Here is a 26467-nt window from a genome sequence, read left to right as displayed (position 1 = left end):
TGCTAAAGTTGTTGATTATTTCTACCAGCCTCTTAGTTGATTCTCTAGGAGTTTTTAAGTAGACCATCATATCATCTGCAAAGAGTGATAGCTTAGTCTCCTCATTGCCTATTTTGATACCTTCAATTTCTTTTTCTTCTCTAATTGCTACTGCTAGTGTTTCTAGTACTATGTTGAATAATAGAGGTGATAATGGGCATCCTTGTTTTACTCCTGATCTTATTGGGAAGGCTTCTAATTTATCCCCATTGCATATAATGCTTGTTGATGGTTTTAGGTATATATTGTTTATTATTTTTAGGAAGGGTCCTTCTATTCCTATACTTTTCAATGTTTTCAATAGGAATGGATGCTGTATTTTGTCAAAGGCTTTTTCAGCATCTATTGAGATAATCATGTGATTTTTGTTTGTTAGACAGTTGATATGGTCAATTATGTGCATGGTTTTCCTAATGTTGAACCAACCTTGCATTCCTAGTATAAATCCCACCTGATCATGGTGGATGATCTTCTTAATTACTTGCTGGAGTCTGACTTGTCTGTTTTAAACAGTGTCCCAAAAACCTTAGTAGAATTTTAAGTTATTAAAGGTATTTAGATTATTAAAACTTAAACTTCACTGTGATGTTTAGGACACTCTGTACACAACTACAAAAAAATTCATGTTATTATTCTAATTAGAATATAAGTCATAGAAGGCAAGGGCTATTTGTCTTTCTGTTCCCAGCCTTCGCCAAATGTTAGGCACATGGCAGGAACTGCTTCATAAATACTTCTTTGATTATAATTTGTCAAATGCAATCCAGCTTGCTCTCAATAAAAATTACAAAATTTGGAGTTAAAGGATCTGAATTCAAATCCATTTACTACCTGTGTGACTGTGTAAGTCACATTGTTGAACTTTAATTTCTTCATCTGTCAAATGAGGGTGCCACATTATAGGACCTCAGAGTTCACTTCAATCTCTAAATCTGTGGTTATATTTAGTTCTTTTGTTCATATCTCTATTGACAAAATGCACATGAAACTGTGCACCAAGTTTAGCTTATAGACACTTTTGAATATAATTTTCATTAATTGAAGTGGAAGTCGTGTAGAAGTTTCTGAGAACAAACCCGGTGACTATAATAATGACATCTATAGAGTGAGAATTGGAAGGCAATAATGTAGACCAGTGATGGGCAAACTTTTTAAAGACGGGGCCAAAGGAAAGGAAATGCTCATTTGTCAGTCTGTTTCTAAGGCAACTTTTTTGAAGTTTCATTGTATTTTATCCTACTCATTGAATTCATCAGATTAGGAATAATGTCGCCTGGTGGAATAGAACATTTCAGATCCCCCTCCCCATCTGGCCCGTGGGCTGTAGTTTGCCCATCACTGAGAGTAAAAACAATCCTACCAAAGATCAGCCCACTGAATTCTCAAACTGAACGATTCTTTCCTCATTTTTTCCACTATGTACAATATGAATTAGGATAGCATACAGAGATCCAGGATAAACATTGAGGTTTCTTTCTTTTTTTTTTTTTTACAAACCCTTAACTTCTGTGTTTCTGTGTATTTGGCTCCTAGATGGAAGAGTGGTAAGGGTGGGCAGTGGGGGTCAAATGACTTGCCCAGGGTCACACTTGAGGTTTCTTATCAAATTGAGTTTCTCTTCTTTCATCCTATTTTGGTATGTTTCTAATAGGAAACTTATTACATTTTCTCAAAGTGAGAAAAAAATTTTTAACAAAATTTTATAAACAAATGAGAAAGATTACATATATGTATATATATTTATATGTATCATTGAACTTAGATTGCTTACTACTAAGATATTCGCCTCTCATAAATACATTTATAATAAGTAGGGAAATAACTCAGTAAAAGACTTATTTGATAGCCTAAAGAGGTATCTTCTCAAGCCTGTCGAATCTACTTTAACTTAATAAATGATTTGGTCCCAGAAAATAGTTGTATCACTTTCCTTAGATTATAGGTAGTTTCATATCCATTATTATTATTTCTGACTAACATGTATAAGTTTATTCAAGGAACTCTGAGAAGAAAAACATTCATTTCTGAACTGATATTCATGCAGGGAGAAGAGTATTTTCCTTATTTATAAATAGAGACAAAAGAACATAGCAGGGCTCTAATTTACTAGTGAACCGTGGCAAATCCAAAATTAGGTCACCTTAATCAAGTCCTTTCAACATTCTCAAACATGGTTGTTCTTTGTACTTTTTTTTATAAATACAAGGCATTTTTATTGTGTATATATTTATACTTTGATGAAAATGAATATTTAACTCTGAACCTTGCTTTTGATCACACTAAATAGATCTTTTTTACAAAAGAAGGTACCCTTTTTGTGCTAGTGCTCCCAAGTCACATAAAATCCCAGTTCTCTAAACTTAATCCATTTAAAGAGCTCTACCTCTGAAGTGGTGGGAAATTTTAGGGCTCCCTTTTCTGCTTTCTTTTGATTTTGTGGTTAAGTTAGTGAAATCAAAAAGGCTGTTTTTTAGAAAATGTTTTGTTGGATAAGTAGAGGCTTAGTTGCAACAATTTTTTTAAAGGTCGTAAAATCCTTAATTATAAGAACCAAAACCAATATAAAGAATTGGAGAATTAAATTGCACAGCTCTGAAAATGTATTCAGCTTTTCATAGCTGCTCATCAGAAAATTAAAATATATTTATGAACAGAAAGTTATAAGAAAAGATTGAAAGATGTGTTATATTTCAGAGTTGTTGTTTTTTTTTAATCGACACATATGGCCAAAAAAAAAAAGAGCAAAGTTCTAGCACCCTGGAAGGTTTGAAGGCAAAATGATCTGCTGCTGCTGTTACAGCTGCTGCACTATTGGATGATATTACAGATCCATTAAAGTAGATCACAAAAGAAAAGTAACGTCGTTCACACTTATATTAGAAATCTTCTGGTTCAACCTCTTCATTTTTACAAATTAAAAAATTGATACCCCAAGAGGTAAAATGAGTGTTCCATTCAGATTGATAAGTAGCAGATCTGGCACTTAATTTCAGGTCTTCTGCCTCCCAGCATGGTAGTCTTATAACTAGAAGAGAGATCATAGCTTGGAAGAGATCTCTACCAAGATCATCTAGTCCACCTTCTTCATTTTATAGATGAGGAATGTGAGACCCAGAAAAATGAAGTGACTCGCCCGAGGACATACAAATCTAATACTTTTTTTCAAACCAATTTTGTATTTCCTTTCATGTGTGGCTAAAATCATAGCACTGTAGAGATAAAAGCAGCATAGCACTGAATATTGGCAAGTACAACCTCCCCATTTTACAGATTACAAAACACACCTAGGGAGATTAGATGATTTCCAGAGTCACACATGTAATGAATGTCAAATATAGAATCCAATTCTGCTGTGTCCAGTGGTAGATATGCCAAATTGCAATTAATTAGGTTAAAACACAAATGTTTGCAAATTTTGTTAGTTTCTTCAGAAACTTTTCATTCTTGAATCTCATAGTACTTTTTATTCTTGAATCTCAGCCAGGATCTAAAGCACTTTCAAAGGAGAGTATAAAGCATTTTTCTTAATTCAAAATCTCAGTTTAAAATTTGAATATTGTAATATGCAAGAAGCAAATCTTGTATGCAAGAACTACAAATATAGCTCAGTCCTAGAGAGCCAACTCACCAGAAAATAGAAAACAATCTTCAAAGTCACTATGGTGATATGTTGTGTTTTTTCGGCCACTGCTCTGGAAAAATACTCCCCATCTGGTTTATAACAGTAAAATTTTTCTCCAGGAAGTTATTGAAAATAATATGCGAATTGATAAAGGATTTTACTGATTGCTGCTCTATTTTCCTCAAGATTTTTAAAAGACTTTTCCATAATTCACACAATTTTTGAACCTATGCACATAATGCCAGTGGAGTGTCTTCAGAGCCAGTGTTACTTCTGCTGCATAGTGCTGCTTCCCTAGAATAGGTCAGAATTATAATAGGTAGGTTAAAAGGCCCCCTAGGGCCAGTTTCTGGATTTTGGACTAATATGCCATACTATCTTATCTTGGAATTTCTCTCAGCACCTTCAGCCTCCTTGCCCTGAAAAACCTAACCATCCCCTCAGTTTTCTCAATCTGGAACACCTTTCTATTAGGCTTGCTCCTCTTCTATCCATGAGTTATTCCTGGAACCACCATTTTGTAGAGAGCCCCAGGTTAGCTCTGTTCATGGCTTTAGTACTTTGGATTATTCTGGTTAATCTAGAAATTTAGAATCACTTGAAGGTTTAAGAATATAATATTTCCAAAATTATCCCAAAGAATTTGAACTTTGGAATCCATCAATATTTGCTCATATTAGTAAATGCTATGTGCATGAACTTAACAAATAAAACAAATAGTTAAGACAAAATGTAAAATATTTGGTGTGATAATAATAAATTCTGATTAACCACATGCCAGAACTCAGAGCTTTACTGTGGTTAACATTACTCTCTTCAGCCTACTTACTTTCCTACCCTGTGCTAGTCTCTTCCATATTTTAATTTTGTGGAGGTACCAGTGCAGCATGCAAGTAATTTATCTGTTCTCTCTTGCCACTTCAGTGGCCTACCTCCTTGTATGGTCATATATATCTTACATACTATCTAATATGTTGCTTTTTACATGTTGGTTACTATGGAAGTATACTCTTCATACTCACCATGAATCTTGCCATTGACAATGGGTGAACTTCAGTTTTGTTTCCTCAGAGATTGTGGTATCCCAAGTCTTACAAAATTTCTTACCTGTCAATACAGACAACTGATTTTTAAATAACTCTCATAACAGTAACCAAGCACTTCCTATCTTATAAAATACTCAATTTTTGTGATACTTTTATATTCATCTCATGTCTACTACCTTCAAACTTTTCCTAAAGAAAGTTTTCCTGATAATGTAATCATGATGCTACCTATTCGTTTTTCTATATGCCTTTAACCTTTTCAGGTTTTTTTGCCATCCACCCATGTTTTCCAGTATTTGTTTTCCTAGCTTTTCCTATGCCTAATTTTGTCTCAAAATTAACAAATATTAATGTGTTTAATAGTTTAATTGGATTGTCTTTTTGATTTATCTATAGAATTTCCCTGTGAAGAAAAATTAGTATGAGCTGTAATTATATTAATGGTAGTATTTTTGTGAATGCCGATCAAGATTAAAAACAGGAGCTTAAAAAAATTGTTTAACTTCATTTACATTTTCTGGAATACCAAGAATGACATTATAAAAAGATTTCAAGTTTTTTTATATCTGTATACTTATAACTTTTTATTTTTATCCACTGTTTTTAGTGGCACTAACTCTTTAAAAACTTTCTAGTTCTTTACTTACTGTTAGATGTGAAAACATGGAGGTAAATAGTAAAATTATTTCAGTGAGCCTGAGAGGGAAAGGAATCAATCCTTCCTGTGGAATTGAACAGGTCGTTTTACTTTTGGACTTTAAAGATAAAAGACAAGTTAACTCGGGCCAAGAAGTTTTCTTAGAGACCTATCCCTGCAAGAAACTTCATTTTGTCCACAACAAGCACAATGTGACACTCACATATTTATAAAAATCTTAACTTGTCATGAGAGAAATAGTATCTTGAATTTAAGAGGATGCTAATCATCTGTCCTAATCAGACCACATAAAATATTATAGTAATATCTGGGTGCCATGCTTTAGTCTTGATAAGCTACAGTGTCTAGATTGGAACAGCAATGAATGTCCTAGGGATTTGAAGGAACTGGAGATGTTTAGCTCCAAAAAAAAGAAGACTCAGGAGACAGATAACTCTTTTCAATCACTTTTAGTTGGTCCAGAGGACATAACAAGGAGCAATTCATGAAAATTTCATAAAGGCAGATGTCATCTCAAATATAAAAAAACCTCTCTGAACAATTATAGCTCTCAAATAGTGGGATGGACTACGTTGACATCTTGCATTTTCACATATTATAAGACTTCTTCCCTGGAGATGTTGTAGACTAGATCTTTGTTCAAGTACAGTTTGGACTTCATGGTCTCTGAGATCTCTTCTAACTTAAATATTCTGTGTAATTCTTAATAATTCATATTCCATGTGAGAAAGGCCTTATGCTGAATTGAAACATCAAATATGCATGGTAAACAAACTTAGAAGGTTATAGGTTAAGATGTTTGGAGAAAAAAAAGCTCCACCTTTCTACATTTTTAGTTGTTGTTTTTGTTGTATATATACATTTTCAAATATGACACCTTCGTACTACAACCCAAAGTTCTCACAGTTAGGACAGAAGGTTGCAAATGTAGTTGGAAACATATAAGAGAAAGTAAACCAAAGCTTCGGTTGCTACTTCTTGACCACATGTCTATTGACTCACCTTTTAGATGTCCTTAATTTTACTGTAAGAGAAAATTCAGATGGTGGATTTGCATTTAATTTTGATGTTTATCATGTCATTAAGAATGTAAATTACATGCTTCATGGCTATGATGTGACTCTTTCTCATTCCACAGCTTACCTCTTTGAGGGGTTTTGCTAAAAGTGATCATTGCAATTATTTTTTGTTTCACTTATTAGCATATAGATGCTAGTAACTTCTTTTTTGTAGGTAGAAACTTTAAATTTAATGTCTCTGAAAAAAAAAAACCAAAAATGGAACCTCTTATGAAGATAAATGTCTTCTACATTATTTTTCTTTAGTTGAGTTAAAAGCTGTTTTATTGATTGTGGCATTTTAGAGTAAGCTAAATTATTAATTTGGCTTCATTTGGCAGGTAACACATTTAAAAATCAATGATCTTATGAAACATGATGCCTTCTGCTATGCATTGTTATCTTTATTTTTAAAATATGATAGTGTTAATGAATATTTTATGGTATGTCCACTTGGGTATAAATAACTATCATCTGAAAACAAGAGTAGTCTTCATCTGAAAGTACTTACTTGGAAATATATTGTTCTTTAGAAAGTATATTTGCATTTAAATGAAAAGTTTTAAAGAGTTCTTATTTGAGAGTATAATTATTGTGCAGGCTCAATAATGATACTTTTGGATGACCTTTCTTCATACCAACAATCAAATAATACTATTACTTATGCTGAATCTGAATATATAATTCTTAATTTATAAAGTACTAACTTCTACTAAATTTTACTTTGAAATCTCATTATAACATCAGAATAGCCTAACATTCCTAGGAAACACAAGCTCTGGGAGGTCCTACCGATTTGAGAACACTATTATAAGTCTTGCTTTTCTCTCTAAATCTCTGTGAATGAAGCTAACAGTCTCTTTTGCTGAGAATGTTAAACATCTTTGACTTTTACTCTCTTTCATCCCATAGTCAGAAATTTAGTGTTAATTGTTCTGCTTAGAGAATATTTATCACATCCACCTTCTCACTACTGCTATCTCCACAACTTTAATTTAGGCTATCATTAATTCTGTCTTGAACTATTGAAGCAGTCTCCTAATGGATCCTTCCTTTCCTTCTTTGTTTAACTGTACCTACATACAAATGTCAAACTAGTTATCCTGGTGAAAAGGTTTGGTTACCTTTCTTTACTATATAGTGGCAGTAGGAAACCACCATCTCTCAAATAAAGATCAGACTTTTTGCTATGATGATAATAAACAATGGTGGTGGTGGTGGTGGTGATGATGATGATGAAGATAACGACAATAATGATGATAATGCTTTAAGATTTGCAAAGCCATTATCATTTGGTATAAACAACAAGCATTTATTAAGTGACCACTGTTGTCTAGAAACCATAACTGCAAGCACTGGGATATAAAGTCAAAAACAACAATTTTGTCTTCAAGGAGCTTTCATTATTGTGTGGAAGAAAGAACATGGAATAGAGGATAAAGCAATAATTCAGAAGATAAAGTAGATTTTAAATTTTACTAAAAAGAGACAGAAACTTCAAGGTGGAAAGGATATAGTTTCTGGAAGGAGATCATTTCTTGCCTCCAGGAATAATACAGACTCTTCTGTTGAACATTTAATTTTCTTCACAATCTTTATCTACCCTTTCTTTCTCAACTTATTATACAGTACACTCCTTCTTGAATACTTAAAATCTATTCAAAGTGGCCTACTTACTCTCTCTCACTGATATACACATATCTATCTAGCTTCCTTCTCTGTACCCTTTGCACAGGCTTTCTCTCATGCCTGGAATGTACTCCTTTTCCTGGAATCCCTAGCCTCCTCTACAACTTGGCTTAAGTGTTCACCACAAAGCTGTGAAGTAGTTACTATTGTAACCAGGGATGTGTCTGCTCTATATGTTAGATCTTCTTGGAATCACACATGAAATTTGGGTGAAAGTTGGATACTGTTGGTAGAAGCAAACCTTAAAAGGGCTCACCAAGCCCTCAGGCCAGAGATGCTTGTCCTCCCTAAAAACCTATACTCCCCAATCATGGTAAAATTAACTCAGCAGGTAGGATACATGAGGGTAGGTGACAGGTTTCAACCTGTTGAATAGGCACATGAGAATAATTTGTTCCAAAAGCCAGGAAGAGGCCTATAGCAGGCTCCCTGGAGTGCTTAAAGCTTGGTCAAACATTGAAGATATCAAGATCATCCACTTCATCCCAGGTAATTGTCATTCTTCTTGACTTTTGTCTTGGTACTGGACTTGGCTGACCCAGGAAGAGACAGTGATGATTTTGTGCCACTCTTCCTCACTTAAATCTAATTCACGAGTAAGTAAAGATATCACTTCTTGATGTAACTGATCCTCTTTGAAAATGAGGGGATGAACAACAGCAATTGATATAACCCCCATTTTACAGATAAGGAAATTGAGGTTCAGAAAAGTTGTTGTGCCCAGGGTCACAGGCTAGTAAGTGTTTGAATCAGAATTCTGACTCAGATTATCCTAACTCTGTCCATTTTACCATGCTGCCTCTTGTTGATGTTTAAAGTGCTCCAGAAATCTAGTTCCAGCCTCCCAGACTACTGTAAGAAATAAAATTAATATAGAGGGACAGAATTAAAAATAACATGGTTTCAAAGGGTTTATTGAAAGCCATTTAGAAAAATAAAGCCACATGCCTGCTAAGTTAATTCAAAATACGCGGATCCTGTTACTTCTTTCTCCCATCCTGTCTCCTCTCTAAATCACCAAAAAGAGAGAGCCAGTTCTGGCACTCCCTATTTAACCTTCTGTTTACGTTATTAGGTAATTGCCTATGTCATTTACACAAGCCAGGAATCATGGGAAATGTAGTTTCAAGTTCCCTAAATATCCACAGGAAGTTTAGAACAGGGACCTCAAAATTAGTTCAAGGATTCCCAAATTTCCAATGTCACACTACTCTTCTTTCTCATTGTCCTCTGAAAGAAGCCCACCTCCCTATTTCTTTGCTTTTACATCAGCTATACCTTAAGTTTCCTCTTTCTTGCTCTTCATTTCCATTTACTGATATGCAATCTATCCTTCTAGACCCGGGTTAAAGACCATCTCCCCTAGAAAGTCTTCTGATCCTTCATCCTTTCCAAACACATTCTAGACTGTAAGCTTCTTGACAGCAGGAATTATGTCTTATTTATGGCTGTAACCACCCCCTCCCCCACAACCACGTACCACTGAGCAACAGAGTGAATCCCATAAAGCAAATACCAGATAAATGTTTGGTGAACAAATAAAAAGCATGATGTAAAAATAAATACATGTAATTTCAATTTTTCTGGGAATATTATATAATTTAATACCTATATCATTTAAAAGAATTTTATTTAATTGATTTATTAAGAGAATTGTATCATTTTTTAAACTAAATTGCAAGTTCCCTTAGTGCAGGATTATTGTCATTATTTTTGCATTTTTCCTGGTGTTCTTCATAGATGTTTAAGAAATATATGTTAAATATTAAATAATATTGCCTTTTAATTCTGACGATTAAAAGAAAACTTAGCTTGGTTCCCTTGAAACCAAAAATTACCCATGAAAATTTCCTTATTTTAGTATACGTTTTTATGCCTAGAAGGTGAGGCAGGAGTTCTCAAAATTTTATTGGCCTTATTGCCTGTTAAGAACAATGAGTATGTTACATACCAGTGAAACTGGAAGTCTAACAAATCTTGTAAGAAGGAATCTTGTTAATATAATGGAACTTTTTCCTTTTTTCCTCAACTAATGATGTTTAAATTAAACATATTATACTCTATAAAAGTGAAATGTAATTAAGGAAGTACTTATGTGCACTGCTTTAAGCAAACACAAAACATTCTTTATGTCACAGTAAGTTTTGTCATAAAATTTTGAAATAAAATGTTCTTGCCCTGCAATTAAAATATAACTTAATTTAAAAAGAAAATATTTTGTTGGAGTAGACATGATAAATACTAGTGGGCTAGTATAGCTCTGTCCACAAAGGTAAGAGGCAACTTGGAAGAATAGATTGGGAACATGAAGGTAACTTCCCTTAGAGATAGGAGAAACAATGGCTTTGATCCCACCTTTAACATTTTCAAGCTAAGGGACAGGTGAAGCAAGATGGATGAATAAGGCAGAAACTCTCTGACCTCTCTAACTCATTTCCAAGGAATTATTTAAAACAAACTCAAATGACAAATTTTGTAGTGGAATAACCAACTAAAGGATCGGGTGAAATAATTTTCTAACCCAAGACAACTTAGAAGGTTGGCAAGAAATGTTTGTCTCACTGAGGTAAAAGGGGAACATCATCCATTGCAGGCAACATCTCAGCAAGCCAGCAGTGAAACTCCTAGGCTCTACTGACACCCAGGCCCATATACCCCCAGCCCAAGAATCTTAGGACAATGCCTCCTCTCCACTAGTAGCAGAGCCCTGCTTGCTATAGCCTAAATGTTATGAAATAGACTGGAATAATGAGCAAAAAATAAAAGAACCTGAATTTATAGTTACTATGGTAACAAGGAAGCTCAAAACACAAGCTCGGAAGAGGACAGGAATGTCAAATCAGCTGTGCCTGTGAAACCTCAAAGGAAAACATAAAATGGTGTCAGACCTAAAAAGAACCCCTGGATGAGTTCAAAAATTAAAAAATCAAATTAGGAAGGTATAAGAAAACTTGGAAAAAGAAATGAGAGTAATACCAGAGAATCAAAATAACAGTGAACAACTTGGTGTAAAGGAAGCACAAAAAAATGGAAAAAGATAATACAAAAAAAATTCACTGAAGGAAAAAACCTTAAAAAATAGACTTGGCCAAATTGAAAAGAAGTCACAAAAATCTAATACAAAAACACATTCTTTAAAAGCAGAATTGATCAAATAAAAAAAAGGTAGAAAAGCTCAATGAAGAAATAATTCCTTAATAATTAGAATTAGAATTTTAGAAGCTATTGACTCCATGAGACACCAAGAGATAATAAATATAATCAAAAGAGTGAAAAAATAATGTGAAATATCTCATTGGAAAAGCAACTGACCCAGAAAACTGATTCAAAAGAGATGATTTAAGACTTGTTGGAGATTCAGGGGAATTCTGGGAAGATGGAGGCAGCAAAACTCCAAACCACCAAAAATCCTTCAATACCAATAAAAAACAAAGTCCTTCAAGGGGACAGAAAACCAACTCTAACAATAGGACAGAGGTGAAGGATCCTCCTGCTGGACTCAGATCAAGAGGTATGTCAACAAAAAGCCTGAATTCTTGAACTATTGGTTTTGAGGAAAAGCAAGAAGGAAGATCCCAGAACCCCTCCCCCACCAGCTGTGCTGAATTTCCAGTGGTTCCTGTAATCTCTGGGAGGGCAAGGGCACTACTCTGGAGAGAGTGCATTGCTGGCACAGCTGTGCCAGGCTCAGAGTGTTGAACACAGATGGCAGGGAGGCAGCTGGAGGAGAAACACAGAGAGGGAAGCCTAATCACAGCCAAAACGCTCCATCTTGTCCCCTCCTTTCTCTTGAGGTTTTGGTCTCAGGACACATCCAGCTCTGCAGATCAACAGGGACATGAATAGGCAATTTTCAGATAAAGAAATCAAAAGTATCAATAAGCACATGAGAAAGTGTTCTAAATCTCTAATAATTAGAGAAATGCAAATCAAAACAACTCTCAGGTACCACCTCACACCTAGCAGTTTGGCTAAAATGACAGCAGGTGAGAGTAATGAATGTTGGAGGGGATGTGGCAAAATTGGGACATTAATACATTGCTGGTGGAGTTGTGAACTGATCCAACCATTCTGGATGGCAATTTTGAACTATGCTAAAAGGGCTTTAAAAGACTTATCTGCCTTTTTATCCAGCCATACCACTGCTTGGATTATACCCCAAAGACATAATAAGGAAAAAGACTTGTACAAAAATATTTATAGTCATGCTCTTTGTGGTGGCAAAAAATTGGAAAATGAGAGAATGTCCTTCGATTGGGGAATGGCTGAGCAAAATGTGGTATCTGTTGATGATGGAATACTATTGTGCTCAAAGGAATAATAAACTAGAGGAATTCCATGTGAACTGGAATGACCTCCAGGAATTGATGCAGAGTGAAAGGAGCAGATCCAGTAGAACATTTTACACAGAGACGGATATACTGTGGTACAATTGAACATAACGGACTTCTCTACTAGCAGCAATGTAAGGATCCAGAGCAAGGCTGAGGGACTTATAAGAAAGAAAACTATCCACATTCAGAGAAAGAACTGTGAGAGGAGAAATACAGAAGAAAAACAACTGCTTGAACAGATGGGCTCTTGGGGATAATGTAACTCTAGTCCAACTAACACAAATATGGAATTAGTTCTTGATCAATGATACATGTAAAACCTAGTGGAATTGTGTGTTGGCTAAGGGGGTTGGGAGGTTTGGGGGAGAGGGAAAGAACATGTAATATGTAACTAGGAGAAAATATTCAAAATAAAAAATAATAAAAATTTTAAAAAAGACTACATCAAGTGAACACGAGGGTTATTCATTACGATTGGGTGGGATTTATACCGAGAATTCAAGGATGGTTCAATGTTAGGAAGACCATCTACATAATTGACCAGTTCAGCAAGCAAACCAACAAAAATCACATGATTTTCTCAATAAATGTAGAAAAAGCCTTTGAGAAAATAAAATACTCATTCCTATTGAAAACACTAGAAAGTATAGGAATAGAAGGGGCTTTTCTAAAAACAATGAACAGTGCCCATTATCACCTCTATTATTTAACATTGTACTAGAAACACTAGCAGTAGCAGTTAGAGAAGAAAAATAAATTGATTGTATTAAAATAGGTAATAAGGAGACCAAGTTATCACTCTTTGCAGATGATATTATGTTTTACCTAAAGAATCCAAGAGAATCAACTAAAAAGCTAGTGGAAATAACCAGCAACTTTACCAAAGTTCAGTATACAAAATAAACCCACATAAATCATCAGCATTTCTATAGGTTTCCAACACATCACAGCAGCAAAAGTTATTGAGAAACATCATTTAAAATCACCCTAGATAATATGAAATTCTTAGGAATCAATCTGCCAAGACAAATACAGGAATTTTATGAACACAACTACAAAACACTTTCCACACAATTAAATCTAGATCTAAACAATTGGAAAAACATTAATTGCTCATGGGTAGGATGAGCTAACATAATAAAAATGACAATGCTACCCAAATTAATTTACTTATATAGTGCCATACCTATCAAACTACTAAGACACTTTTTTACTAAATTAGAAAAAACTATTAGAAAGTTCATTTGGAAGAACAAAAGAGCAAGAATATCAAGGGAAATAATGAAAAAAAGTGTGAAGGAAGAGGGCTTAGCAGTACCAGATCTGAAACTGTACTATAAAACAGTGATCATCAAAACAATATGGTACTGACTAAGAGACAGAAGGGAGGATCAATGGAATAGATCTCAGAAAGACAGTCTATGATAAAATTGAAGATCCCAGCTTTTGGGAAAAAATTCCACTATTTGACAAAAAACTTGGGAAAAGTGGAAAATAGTATGGGAGAAATTAGGTTTAGATCAACATATCACACCCTACACCAAGATAAACTCAGAATAAGTGAATGACTTGAATATAAAGAAGGAAACTATAAGCAAATTAGGCCAACACAAAATAGTATACTTGTCAGATCTCTGGGAAAGGAAAGATTTTAAAACCAAGCAAGAGTTAGAAAAAATTACAAAATGTAAAATAAATTATTTTGATTATATTAAATTTAAAAAGTTTTGTACAAACCAATCCAATGTAACCAAAATTAGAAGGAAAGGAACAAATTAGGAAAAATATATATGTAACAAAAGCCTCTGACAAAGGTCTAATTACTCAAATTTATAAGGAGCTAAATCATTTGAACAAAAAATCAAGGCATTCCCCAATTGATAAATGGGCAAGGGAAATTAATAGGCAATTTTCAGATAAGGAAAACAAAACTATGGATAAACACATGAGAAAGTGTTATAAATCTCTTATAATTAGAGGAATGCAAATCAAAACAACTCTGAGGTATCACCTCACACCTAGCTGATTGGCTAAAATGAGAGCAAGGGAGAGTAATGAATGTTGGAGGGGATGTGACAAAATTGGGACATTAATGCATTGCTGGTGGAGTTGTGGATCGATCTAACCATTCAGGATGGCAATTTGGAACCATGTCCAAAGGGCTTTAAATGCCTGTCTTCCCTTTCACCCAGCCATATCACTGCTAGGTTTTTACCCTGAAGAGATAATAGGAAAAACATCTTGTAGAAAAATATGTATAGCCACACTCTTTGTTTTGGAAAAAAATTGGAAAATGAGGGGATGCCCTCCAATTGTGGAATGGCTAAACAAATTGTGATATTTGCTGGTGATGGAATACTATTGTGCTCAAAGAAATAATGAACTGGAGGAATTCCATGTGAACTGGAGTGACCTCCAGGAACTGATGCAAAGTGAAAGGAGCAGAACCAAGAGAACATTATATATAGAGACTGATACACTGTAGCACAGTCAAATGTAACGGGCTTCTCTACTAGCAGCCATGCAATGACCCAGGACAATTTTGAGGGACTTAAAAGAAAGAACACTATTCACATTCAAAGGGAGAACTGTGGGAGTAGAAACACAGAAGAAAAACAACTGCTTGTTCACATGAGTGGATGGGGATATGATTGGGAATATTGATTCTAAATGAGCACCCTAATGCAAATATCAATAATATGGAAATATATCTTGATTAATGACACATGTAAAATCCAGTGGAATTGAGCTTTGGCTACGGGGGAGGGGCATGTGGGAGGTGAGGGAAATAACACAAATCTTGCAACCATGGAAAAATATTCTGAATTAAATAAAATTTTCAAAAAAATATTCAGGGTTCCTTGGAAGATATAACAATAATAAAAAGAATTATTCAACTTCTGAAAGCTATGATTTAAAAAAAGAGCTAGGATATCATATTACAAGAAATTTTCATGGAAAACTGCTCTCATATTTTTGGAAAAGACGGTGAAAGTTAAAGTGAAAGAATTCACTGATTTTCTCCCATACGAGTTCCCAAAATATAAATTCCCAAGAATATTATGGACAAATTACAAAATTCCAAATTCAAGGAGAAAATTCTACAACTTGCCAAAAGGAAACAGTTCAAAAGGTATGGAACCGTAGTCGGGATTACACAGGATTTAGCAGCTTCTATATTAAAAGATAAGAGGACTTAGAATATGATATTCAAAAAGCAAAAAAATGTAGGATTGTAACCAAGAATCACCAAATGAAACTTGAGTATTTCTGGGGAGAAATAGATATTTAATGAAGTGGGGATTTCAGGCATTCCTGATGAAAAGACCAGTGTTAAACAAAAAATTGCTTCTTAGATACAAGACTCAAGAGAAACATAAAAAGGGGAATAGGAAATAGAAAACTTAAGAGATTCAGTATGGTTAAACCGTTTACATTCCTCCATGATAATATTATACTAGTAACACCTAAGAACTTTATCACTTTTAGGGTTGTTAGAGGAAGTATACATAGAGAGAAAATACCAGGAGTAAATTATCTCACAGGAAGAAGGGCAAATGAGCTCCTACAATGGAAGAGAAGATTAGGGATGGGCAATGCTCTCACTGGAATTGGCTCAAAGAGTGAATAACATCCACATGGAATAGGACCTGTCTTTCAGCACTTAGATCTTGGAGAGACAATGTAGATGGCCACCTAAGTAGACTCAGCATTGAGCAAAAGGAAAAGAACAAATTGCCCTTTGGAAATTGTACAGTTCTTTTGATGACTCTTGTCTTAAATAAATTTCCATATTTTAACACTATGTTGTGTGATGGAGTTATAGCATACCACATTTTCAAAAGATGAAGATCATCTAAAAAACAGTGAAGGTACATAGTTGGAAGAAATAGGTTATATCATCTTACAAACAAGGAATTGTCTATAATAAACTTTGCAAAAGATTCCATAACTAAAATGTGTGACTAGAAGAAAAAATGGACTCGTGAAGTTGAGGAAGAAAAAGATAACTGATGGATAGCCTGTGTGTTCCATTGTTCTCCACACAAGATCAATAGGAGAAAGCCCCCAGCATTGAGTGGGTATATCCGAGGTGGATTTAGGTTGTATAAATGGACAAGAATCACAATGGATTGGAAGGCATGGGATAGGTCACAGGAAGTATCATTCTTGGAAGTACCCACATCAGTAGCATCATATTCACAGAAGTATCTAAGTAAAAATTATCTGCCTCACAAGATTATTGAGGAAAATATTTTGAAACCTTAAAGCACTTTAGAAATGGAAGTTATTCTTTTCATGTTTTTGGTTGCGAAACTTGTAATATCCCAGTTTCCAAAGAATGAAATGTCTGCAGTTCTAAAATGAGTTGCAACATGTTACCAGAAATGACCTACTGACAAACAGTGACATAGAGAATATTATCTACGAAATGTATGATCAGAAGATGTGGGTCATTGAAGCAACTGGATCAAACAATTTGAACAAAAGCTGGACAACCAAACTGTTGGTTTAGTACTCAGGAACTATGAGGTAAAAATCTAGGTAAAAGTCTCCAGAATATTAATTAGATTCCCTATGGTGAATTTACTGTAGAACATATACAGAGATTTTACAGGAAGGGAAGACATGGACAGGTTGCAGTGTGCATTACTGCAGAAAATACCCATAGTGATGCCATGATCATTTACTTAAGTAACCATATTCACTATAGTTTAAAAGGAATCTATGCATCTACATCTGATTCTATGCAGTTATATCGGGAATGGATAAAATCAAACTTTTCACTATAATTTTTTTTGTTCGTTTAGATTTCAGTTCCTTTTTCAAATACCATATCCAATTCACTTCTTATAATAGCCTTTGTTGGATGTATTTTCATTTGTAAACTGTTTTTCCACATATATCAGATAGCATAATGCTCCATTCATTGGTGCTCAGGTAACATTGAGCAACCACTGCTTCTCTCATAACAAATGAGGTACTCAAATCTATTCCCTTCTCCACTAGGGGGCCACTATGTTCTAGACTTGAGCATGCTTTTTGGATCAAGTTCAGCCAAGGGAGTGCCTTGAACTGTTTTTTCACATTCATAAATTCGTTAAATCTATACCATAGTGCCTTTTGAACAGATTATTTAAAGATTGGGTTTAGGTTCATGTCTAAAGTTTCCCAAATGGAAAAGTAAGATAATATATAAATGATATGAATCAATAGAACTTTCATTGGTGAGTTCTCCCCATGCACCTCCTTCCTCCCCCTTACTGTTACCTCTACTTTCATTTATTGTCTTCCTTCATTAGCATGGAAACTCCTTTCGAATAGAGACTGTCTTTTTACCTGTATTTTTATTTTCAGGGCTTAGTAGAGTGCCCATTACATAGTAAGTGGTCAATACAAATTTTTTCCCCCAGACTCAAATAAAATGATAAACAATATCCACAAGTTCACATTTTGACAAACATGAACTTAAAACACAATTACATAACTTATAACTGGTATTAAATTGCTAGAAGACTATCTAAATTTGATTACAACATAAAGGAGCGGCCTTAATGGTTTTATGTTGGCCTTGCAGTGCTAAACGATTCTTAGCATATGTCTTTTTATTTTTAGTTTTTTGAAAAGCAATCAAGTTTCGGTTACTATTCTTGATAATCCAGTGCTTGAATTCTCTAACTCCATGTGACTTCCTCTCAAACTCAGAAGGTCTCCTCCAAGCAGGGAAAACTCAAGAATAGTGTTGAGTATCCTACTCAGTAAAGACAACAAAATACATAAAAGGAATACAAGGACCTCCAGACAAGTTTGCCTAGTTGAGTCCTTGCTTCATAGAGGAGTGACCATTTCCCTCACAAGCCCCCTCAATAGAAATATAAAGGAAGAATTCATTATAGTAGGCCTCCTCTTATCCACAGTTTTGCTTTCCACAGTTTCATAATCTCTGAATCATTTTTTCTTTTTTTTTTCAGAGTGTCACTTGATCAAAAACTATAAATATAGGATTTAAATAGATTTTTTTGGTCAGAATTCTAGTGTTTTGGAGCAAAATATTTTTGCCTTTCAATTATAAAAGTACTACAGATCCATCCCACAGTGGCAAATCAAGGAAAATAAATTTTCCAAATTCATATAATTCTTTTAATAAATTCTTACTATGGAGATGATATACTTCATTTATCAAATGATTTTTATTGACTTATTGCCTAATATATTCAAAACGTATTCCACTGTCATTACTAGATGATGAATTAAGCACATTTCAAATACTTAAATATTTGGGACCAGGGTAAAAATAGAAAGAAATTCAAAATTAAAGAAGATTGATTAATTAGACTTGTTTTACTTTATTGTCAACACAAATAATAAAGCGTGTTGTCAATAGCAGGTGAAATAGAATTGCTTGGGACTTTCTTTATACCAAACAACTTAGAGAACTTTCTTCAGGTTTTTTTATTATATGCTTTCTTTCATTTAATAATAGTCTAGTCCAGGAGACATTCAATTAAATTTTTTAAAAGTATTGATCAGCTCCTCTCATGTGCAAGGTGCTCTCTGAGTTCAAATTAAATATTTGTAGAGGGACTTTGGACAAAGATGCTTATCTGTGGATTTACTGTATTAAAGCTGTGCTTTCATCATGTGCTATGTACCCTGAACAATTATTCTGCCAGACAGAGGTAGTTTCAGTCCAATTAATGGATATGTCAGGCAAAGAATTTCTAATAAAAAATACTGTAGAATGTTATAAATATTGTACAAATTATAGGAATTAAGTACATTAGCCACATGGGAAATTTTGGGAAAGGTAGATATTATGAGGTAAATAAGCTTCATTGTCATATATTTTCCTTAGATGTCAAGATTCTTAAACTGCATTTGTAATAATAACTTTCATTTATATCTATTTAATATCATTTGACAAAATTCCTCATGTAAAGAACATAGATTTTCCTAAAGATACGTCAAGCTCAGTTTCTCATGCTTAATTTAATTCAATTCTATATTAAATGCACCTTGCTACAAACAGTTCTCAAGCTTTTTCTCCACCTACTAAACTTATCTTTTGTTAAGATAACTTTGGGCATTTAAGTAACTAAATTCTCTTGGAAAGAAATCTACTGGGCATCAACTTACACCAATTTCTTATATTTATCAGAGAATGTTACTTTCCAGTACATTGCTTATCATATACATTTAATTGAAAATTCTTTTTTAATAATAGCATTAAGAAATAGCTAGCATTTAATTAGTGCTTTCAGATTTACAAAGCACCAAACATGTTATGTCATTTGGTTTCTTATACAATTCAGATAAAGTATATGAAAACCTTTATAAACTGTACAAATGTAAGTTATACAGTCAACCTTCTCTCTGAAAGTTCAATGTACTTTATAGACATACTCATTATCATTGTAATCAATGTAATTGAATGAGTCATATTTTTCCAGTAGGATTATTTTTCAAATTGTCCCTTAGAGTAAGTTAGAAACTGCATCAACTATTTCAGACAATAGAATTTCTACTTATACAACAGAATAAATGACTTACTTAATAAGCATCCTATTGACCTGAAACTATAAATTTATACAAAGCAAAACCCTGAAGATAATTACAGCTTATTATGTATTAGATGTTCACAAAATACTTTAGAAAAGAAAGTGCATTAAGACATATCCCTTGTTCTCAGAAATTTATATTATGAAGATATGATTTTACCAGTCTCTAAAATATAAGTATTAACTAGAGGCTATGTTTATTGCCAAAGGCTTTTACTTGACTTTTACATTAAGAAAGGTAATACATAAATGACCCTGATAATAATTCTCTATTATTCAATATACTTTGAAGTTCAAGTTTTACCAAATAGTTTTCTTTCAAGAAGATGTTCAATTCCCTTTTTCAATTTCGCAGTGACCAATTACAGCTCCATAAGGCTGATTATGAAGCATACTACCCACCTGTTGGCAGAGAGGTGATGATCTCTAGGCATTGAATGAGCCATGTATTTTCATACATGACTAATACAACATGTTTTGCTTGAGTATATTTATTACAAGAAAGGAAGGTCATATAGAGAATGGAGAAAGAGATATAGGAAGGAATGTGTGGGTTGGGATAATGTTGCAAACCAAAAGGAAGAAAAGGCCATCAGTGAAACACTTAAATACATAAATGCAAAATTCATAGATTACCGAATCCAGCCAAGCCTGGAATCAAGAAGACCTGGATTCAAATGTGTCCTCTGACACTTTCTAGCTGTACGACTATGGGCAAGTCACTTTAAGCCTTAATTGCTAATTCCTTACTGCTTTTCTAGAATTGATAATGAATATCCACTCTTAAGATAAAGTTAATGGTTTAAATATACATAGAGAGAAACAATGGAATGTAATAGACTTTTCTACCAGCAGCAATGCAATGATCCAGGACAGTCCAGAGGAACTTATGAGAAAGAATGCTATCCACATTCAGAGAAAGAACTGTGAGAGTAGAAATGCAGAAGAAAAACATGATCATGGAAATAGGTTTTGAACAATGATACATGTATAAACCAGTGGAACTGCTTGTCAGCTCTGGGAGGGGGAGGGATCAGGAATCATGTAGCCATGAGAGAGAGAGAGAGAGAGAGAGAGAGAGAGCGCAAGTGCGCAGTAGAAAGTTCAGAAAGGGATACAGGTAAGGAGAATGTTGATACCACCTTGTATAAAATTTGATTTATACTTCTTTTTAAAATGTTCTGAGTGGTAGCTTCACAGCTTCATATGCTATCCTTTTCTATTCTTTGTGTATGGATAGATTAACTTATATAATAATTGTCAAATTCATTGGAAAAAAATAATTTTTTAAAAACCTGAACTGGTACTGTAGAACCTTTCCCTTTTTCTGCTGCCATAGCACTAAATGTGAGACAAGTCAGAGCAATTCATAAACTTGCCATTTTTCTGCTGTGTAACCCTCCCCACTGATACAACCATGACTGTTACTACTGGGTGTAGATGCACATGCATGACTTTTATCTTTGGATCTCCTAACTTGTAACATAACACTTAGCATGTGCTTTTATAAATTGTTTTTGCTGATGGATTATAACACCATGGAATAGGAAACCAGAGCTAAATATAGGAGAAAATAAAATGAATTTAGGCATTCCCCAGATTGGGGGGGTCCACTGGAACCATCACTGAGGATAACAGGAGTCAATGCTATGTATACTTAATGTTGGTAATGTCTTATTGTGTGTTAATATCAAAAGCAGATATTTTCAAGGTGAAGAAAAGTCAGAGTAAATTCAATCAATTTTATTTGCATTATATTTCTCAGTAACTAAAGTTGATTTATATTGCAAATTTATTGAGCTCATTGTTCAATACTTTTTTGTTTCTTTTATTTTAATATCAGGATCAAGTTATGGCCCTCCCAACTTTCCCTTAAAGCTTGAGAGTCAGGCCAAACAGCATCTGGGAGCATAGCAACTATTTATCATAGAACAGTGATTGGTAAACTACGGCCTGCAGGCCAGATGCAGCCCCCTGAAATGTTCTATGTCTGAAATGTTTTATCTGGGCAGGACATTATTCCTAATCTGACGAATACAATGAGTAGGATACAATACAATGAAACTTTGAAAGAGTTGCCTTAGAAACAGACTGACAGATGAGCATTTCCTTTCCTTTGGGCCCCCTCTTTAAATAGAACATAAATATTTTTAACCATTTAACATGTATAAAATTGTGATCATTTTTAATAATTGCCTTTTTCATTTAATTTGTCACTGACAAAATTGTTTTTGCTTTCAAAAATTTTTTGTTTTTGTTTTTAATTTTATTTTTATCATCATACAAAACACACATCCATATTGGTTATTGCAAACTCATATATAACCAAAACTTCAAGATAAAACCATATGTACACTGGTATGAAAGATGACTCCAAACAGTTCTTTATCTAGAGGTGGATAGCATTCACCATCATAATTTCAGTATTGTCCCAGCTCATTGCATTGTTGAGAGTAGCCAAGTTTTCACAGATAATCATCATACAACATTGCTGTTATGTTAAAATGTTCTCCCACTTCTGCTTATTGTGCTCTACATTAATTCCTGCAGATCTTTCCAAATTTTTCTGAAATATTTTGCTTATCATTACTTACAGCACAATAGTATTCCATCACCAAATCAGCCATTCTCCAATTGATGGAAATTCCCTCAATTTCTAATTCTTTGCCACTACAAAGAGAGTAACTACAAATATTTTGGACAAGTAGCTCCTTTCGCCTTTTTCTTTAATACATCTTTGGGAAACAGATCCAGTAGTGGTATTACTGGATCAAAGGGTATGCAAAATATTAAAGCCCTTTTGGTATACTTCCAAATTGCCTTCCATTAAGGTTAGATCAGTTCAAAACTCCACCAACAATGCATTACAGATCTAATTTTGCCACATTCTCTCCAACATTTATTATTATCCTTTACTGTCATGTTGCTAGGAGTGAGATGGTACCCACCATTTTTTGGATTTGCATTTCTCTAAGAGGGATTCAGAATATTTTTTTCATATGGTTATTGTTGGCTTTGATTTCTTCATCTGAAAATTCCTTGTTTGTATATTTCGACCATTCATAAATTGGGGAATGACTTATAGTCTTATAAATTAGTTCTCTATAAATTTGAGAAATTAGACCTTTGTCAGAGATATTTGTTATGAAATTTTTTCCACTTTTTGTTTCTGTTCTAATCTTGGTTACATTAGTTTTGTTTTTACAAAAGCTTTTTAATTTAATATAATTAATATAATTAAAATCATTCATTGTACCTCTTATAATACTTTCTATCTCCCATTTGGTTATAAATTCTTCTCTTCTAAGGTCTGCCGGGTAAATTATTCCGTATTTCCCTAATTTAGTTACAGTATCACTCTTTATATCTATTTTGGCTTTATCTTGCTATAGGGTGTAAGATAATGGTCTATAGCAACCTTCTGCCATACTGTTTTTCAGTTTTCTTAGCATTTTTGTTAAATACTGAGTTATTATCACAAAAGCTTGAATCCTTTGGTTTATCAAACACTTGGTTGCTAAGGTCATTTACCTCTGTATATTATGTATCTAATCTACTTCATTGATCTACCATTCTATTTCTTAGTCAGAACAAGATTGTTTTGATGATTGCTGCTTTGTAGTACAATTTGAGATCTGTTATTGCTAGGCCACATTCTTTCATTTTTTTTCATTAGTTCTTTAAATCTTCATGACCTTTTGTTCTTCCAAATGAATTGTTATTATTTTTTCTAGTTATATATAGTTTTTTCATTGTTTGATTGGTATGGTACCTAATAAGTAAATTAATTGGTTAGGATTACCATTTTTATTATATTAGCTCAGCCAAACCTTGTGTAATTAATATTTTTCCAATTGTTTAAATCTAACTTTGTTTGAAAAGTATTTTATAATTCCATTCATATGATTTCTGTGTTTGTCTTTGTAGGTAGATTCCAGGTACTTTATATTGTCTAGATTCCCTTCAGCTAGTTTTTTAGTTGATTTTCTAGGATTCACTCAGCATACCATCATATACATCTGCAAAGAGTGATAGTTTAGTTTTCTCATTGCCTACTTTCATACCTTCAATGTATTTTTCTTTTCTTATTGCTAAAGCTAGCATTTCTGATATAATATTAAATAGTAATGGTGATAATGGGCATCCTTACTTCACTCTTGATCTTATTGGGAAGGCTTCTAACTTATCCTCCTTGTAGATGATACTTGCTGATGGATTAAGGTAGATATTACTTATCATTTTAAGGAATGACCCATTTATTCCTATGCTTTCTAGTGTTTTTAATAGGAATAGATATTGTATTTTGTGAAAGACCTTTTCAGCATCTATTGATATAATCATGTGATTTCTCCTACTTTGGTTATTGATATAATTGGTTATGATGATGGTTTTCCTAATATTAAACCAGCTCTACATTTCTGGTATGAATCCTACCTTTTGGTTCTGAATCTGGACATAGGCCAACTTTGTGAAACTGGGACCCTGGCTACCCCAACAACAAAATATCCCATACCCCAGACTCACCCCTTGAAATCCCAGATCCTGACACCCCCCCACAGTGAGGCCTGGAAGTCCATCGGGCTTGGTCCTTTCAAGGCTGTGCTGTGGTGAAGGCCTAGCCACATTTCACAGAAAGTAGTTCACAGGAAGCCATCAATAGAGGAGATAAATTCGGAAGCTTTCAGAATTCTCAATTCACAGACCAAAAAAAAAAAGCTAAGAAAATGGGCAAACAGCAAAAGAAAACCTCACTCTAGAAAATTTCTCTAGACAGAGTGAAACACAAAGCCAATAGGGGACAGTGAGGTCCAAGAAACTACATGCATAAACATCAAAGGAAAGTGGAAATTGGTCTCAAGCAGTGGAAGAACTCAGAAAGGAATTTTAAAAAATCAAATAAGAGAGGTAGAAGAAAAACGGGAAAAAGAAATGAAAGTAATGTAAAAAGAAAATAGCAGTTTAAAAAGAAAAAAGTGGGAAAAGAGGCACAAAAATCCAAAGAAGGAAAGAGTTCCATGAAAAGAAGAATTGACCAAATGGAAAAGGAGGATCAAAAGGTCATGGAAGAAATTCAATCTTTAAAAATTATAACTGGTCAAATAGAAGCTAAAGACTTTGTGAGATAGCAAGAAACAATAAAACAATCAAAAGAATGAAAAAATAGAAGATAATATGAAATATCTCATTGAGAAAACAACTGACTTGGAAAATATAAGCAAGAGAGACAATTTAAAAATTACTGGACTACCTGAAAGGAATGATAAAAAAAAGTCTAGATATTACATCATAAGACATTATCAAAGAAAATTGCCCCTTTGAACAAGAAGTTAAAATAGATATTAAAAGAATCCACAGAATACCTCCCACAATAAATCCCCAAATGACAACTCCCAGGACAAGGAGAAAATACTACAAACATCCAGAAAGAAACAATTCAGATATTATGGAGCCACAGTCAGGATTTCACAGGAGCTTGCAGCTTCCACACTGAAAGACCAGTAGGCTTGAAATATGATATTCCAGAATGCTAGGGAACTGTATTTACAGTCAAAAAACCATCAAAACTGACTATATTCTATCAGGGGAAAGTATGATTATTTAATAAAAGAGAAAATGTCCAAGCATTCTTGAAAAAAGATCAAAGTAGCATAAAAAGGTAAATAAGAGAAAAAATTTAAGGACTTCAATAAGGTCAAATTGCTTATATTCCCATATGGAAAGATAATATAGGCAACTCTTAAAACTTGTTATCATTACCATAATAGTTAGAAGAAGTATATATATATATATATATATATATATATATATATATATATATATATATATATATATATATAACAAGAAGCTCTAGATTTTATATACGGTGTTCTTAAGAATTTTCATTTTGGATTTTCTTTAAAGAGGTGAGATAGGTGGATTTTTCCTATTTCTATTTGGCTCTCTGATTCTAAAGGATGTGGCCAAACTTTATTTATTTTAATTTTTAATTAAAATTTTTTCCATTAAAAAAGGAGAATTCTTTCAAAAGGTAAGAGCTAATACAATCACATATTTGAAAGGAGAAACAATAATAAAGGAGAAAATAATAAAAATTAAAGAAAAGAGAGGGAAAAGGCAAGAGAGTACTACTATTTAAAAAAACACATCTTTCATCTTAGAATAAATTTTGTGTATTGGTTCTAAAGTAGAAGAGGAGTAAGGTCATACAACCAGGAGGTGTCTGAGGCCAGATTTGAACCTAGGACCTCCCATCTCTAGACCTGCCTCTCAATCCACTGAGCCACCCAGTTGCCCCCCAAGAGAGTATTACTTCTGACCTGGTAATTCTGTGATTCTAGCTTCCAAAAAATGGTATGTTAACAGGTTGCACATTCCATTTTACTCATTGTCTACCCTTTCACATATCTGGTCTATATGAAAAGATAAAGAGAGAAAATGGCCAGTCTCTTTTAAAAGTTCTTA

At 33.7% G+C, this 26467-nt stretch overlaps 1 protein-coding gene across 1 annotated transcript in view; it reads left to right on the top strand.

The window, feature by feature from the left end:
- The window catches only part of RNF180 (ring finger protein 180), a 173735-nt gene that overhangs the window by 62694 nt on the left and 84574 nt on the right, over positions 1-26467 (top strand). The window lies entirely within an intron of this gene.

Source organism: Gracilinanus agilis, chromosome 1 (assembly GCF_016433145.1).
Source record: "Gracilinanus agilis isolate LMUSP501 chromosome 1, AgileGrace, whole genome shotgun sequence".
NCBI classification, from domain to species: domain Eukaryota; kingdom Metazoa; phylum Chordata; class Mammalia; order Didelphimorphia; family Didelphidae; genus Gracilinanus; species Gracilinanus agilis.
This window is presented reverse-complemented; position numbering and strand designations above follow the sequence as displayed.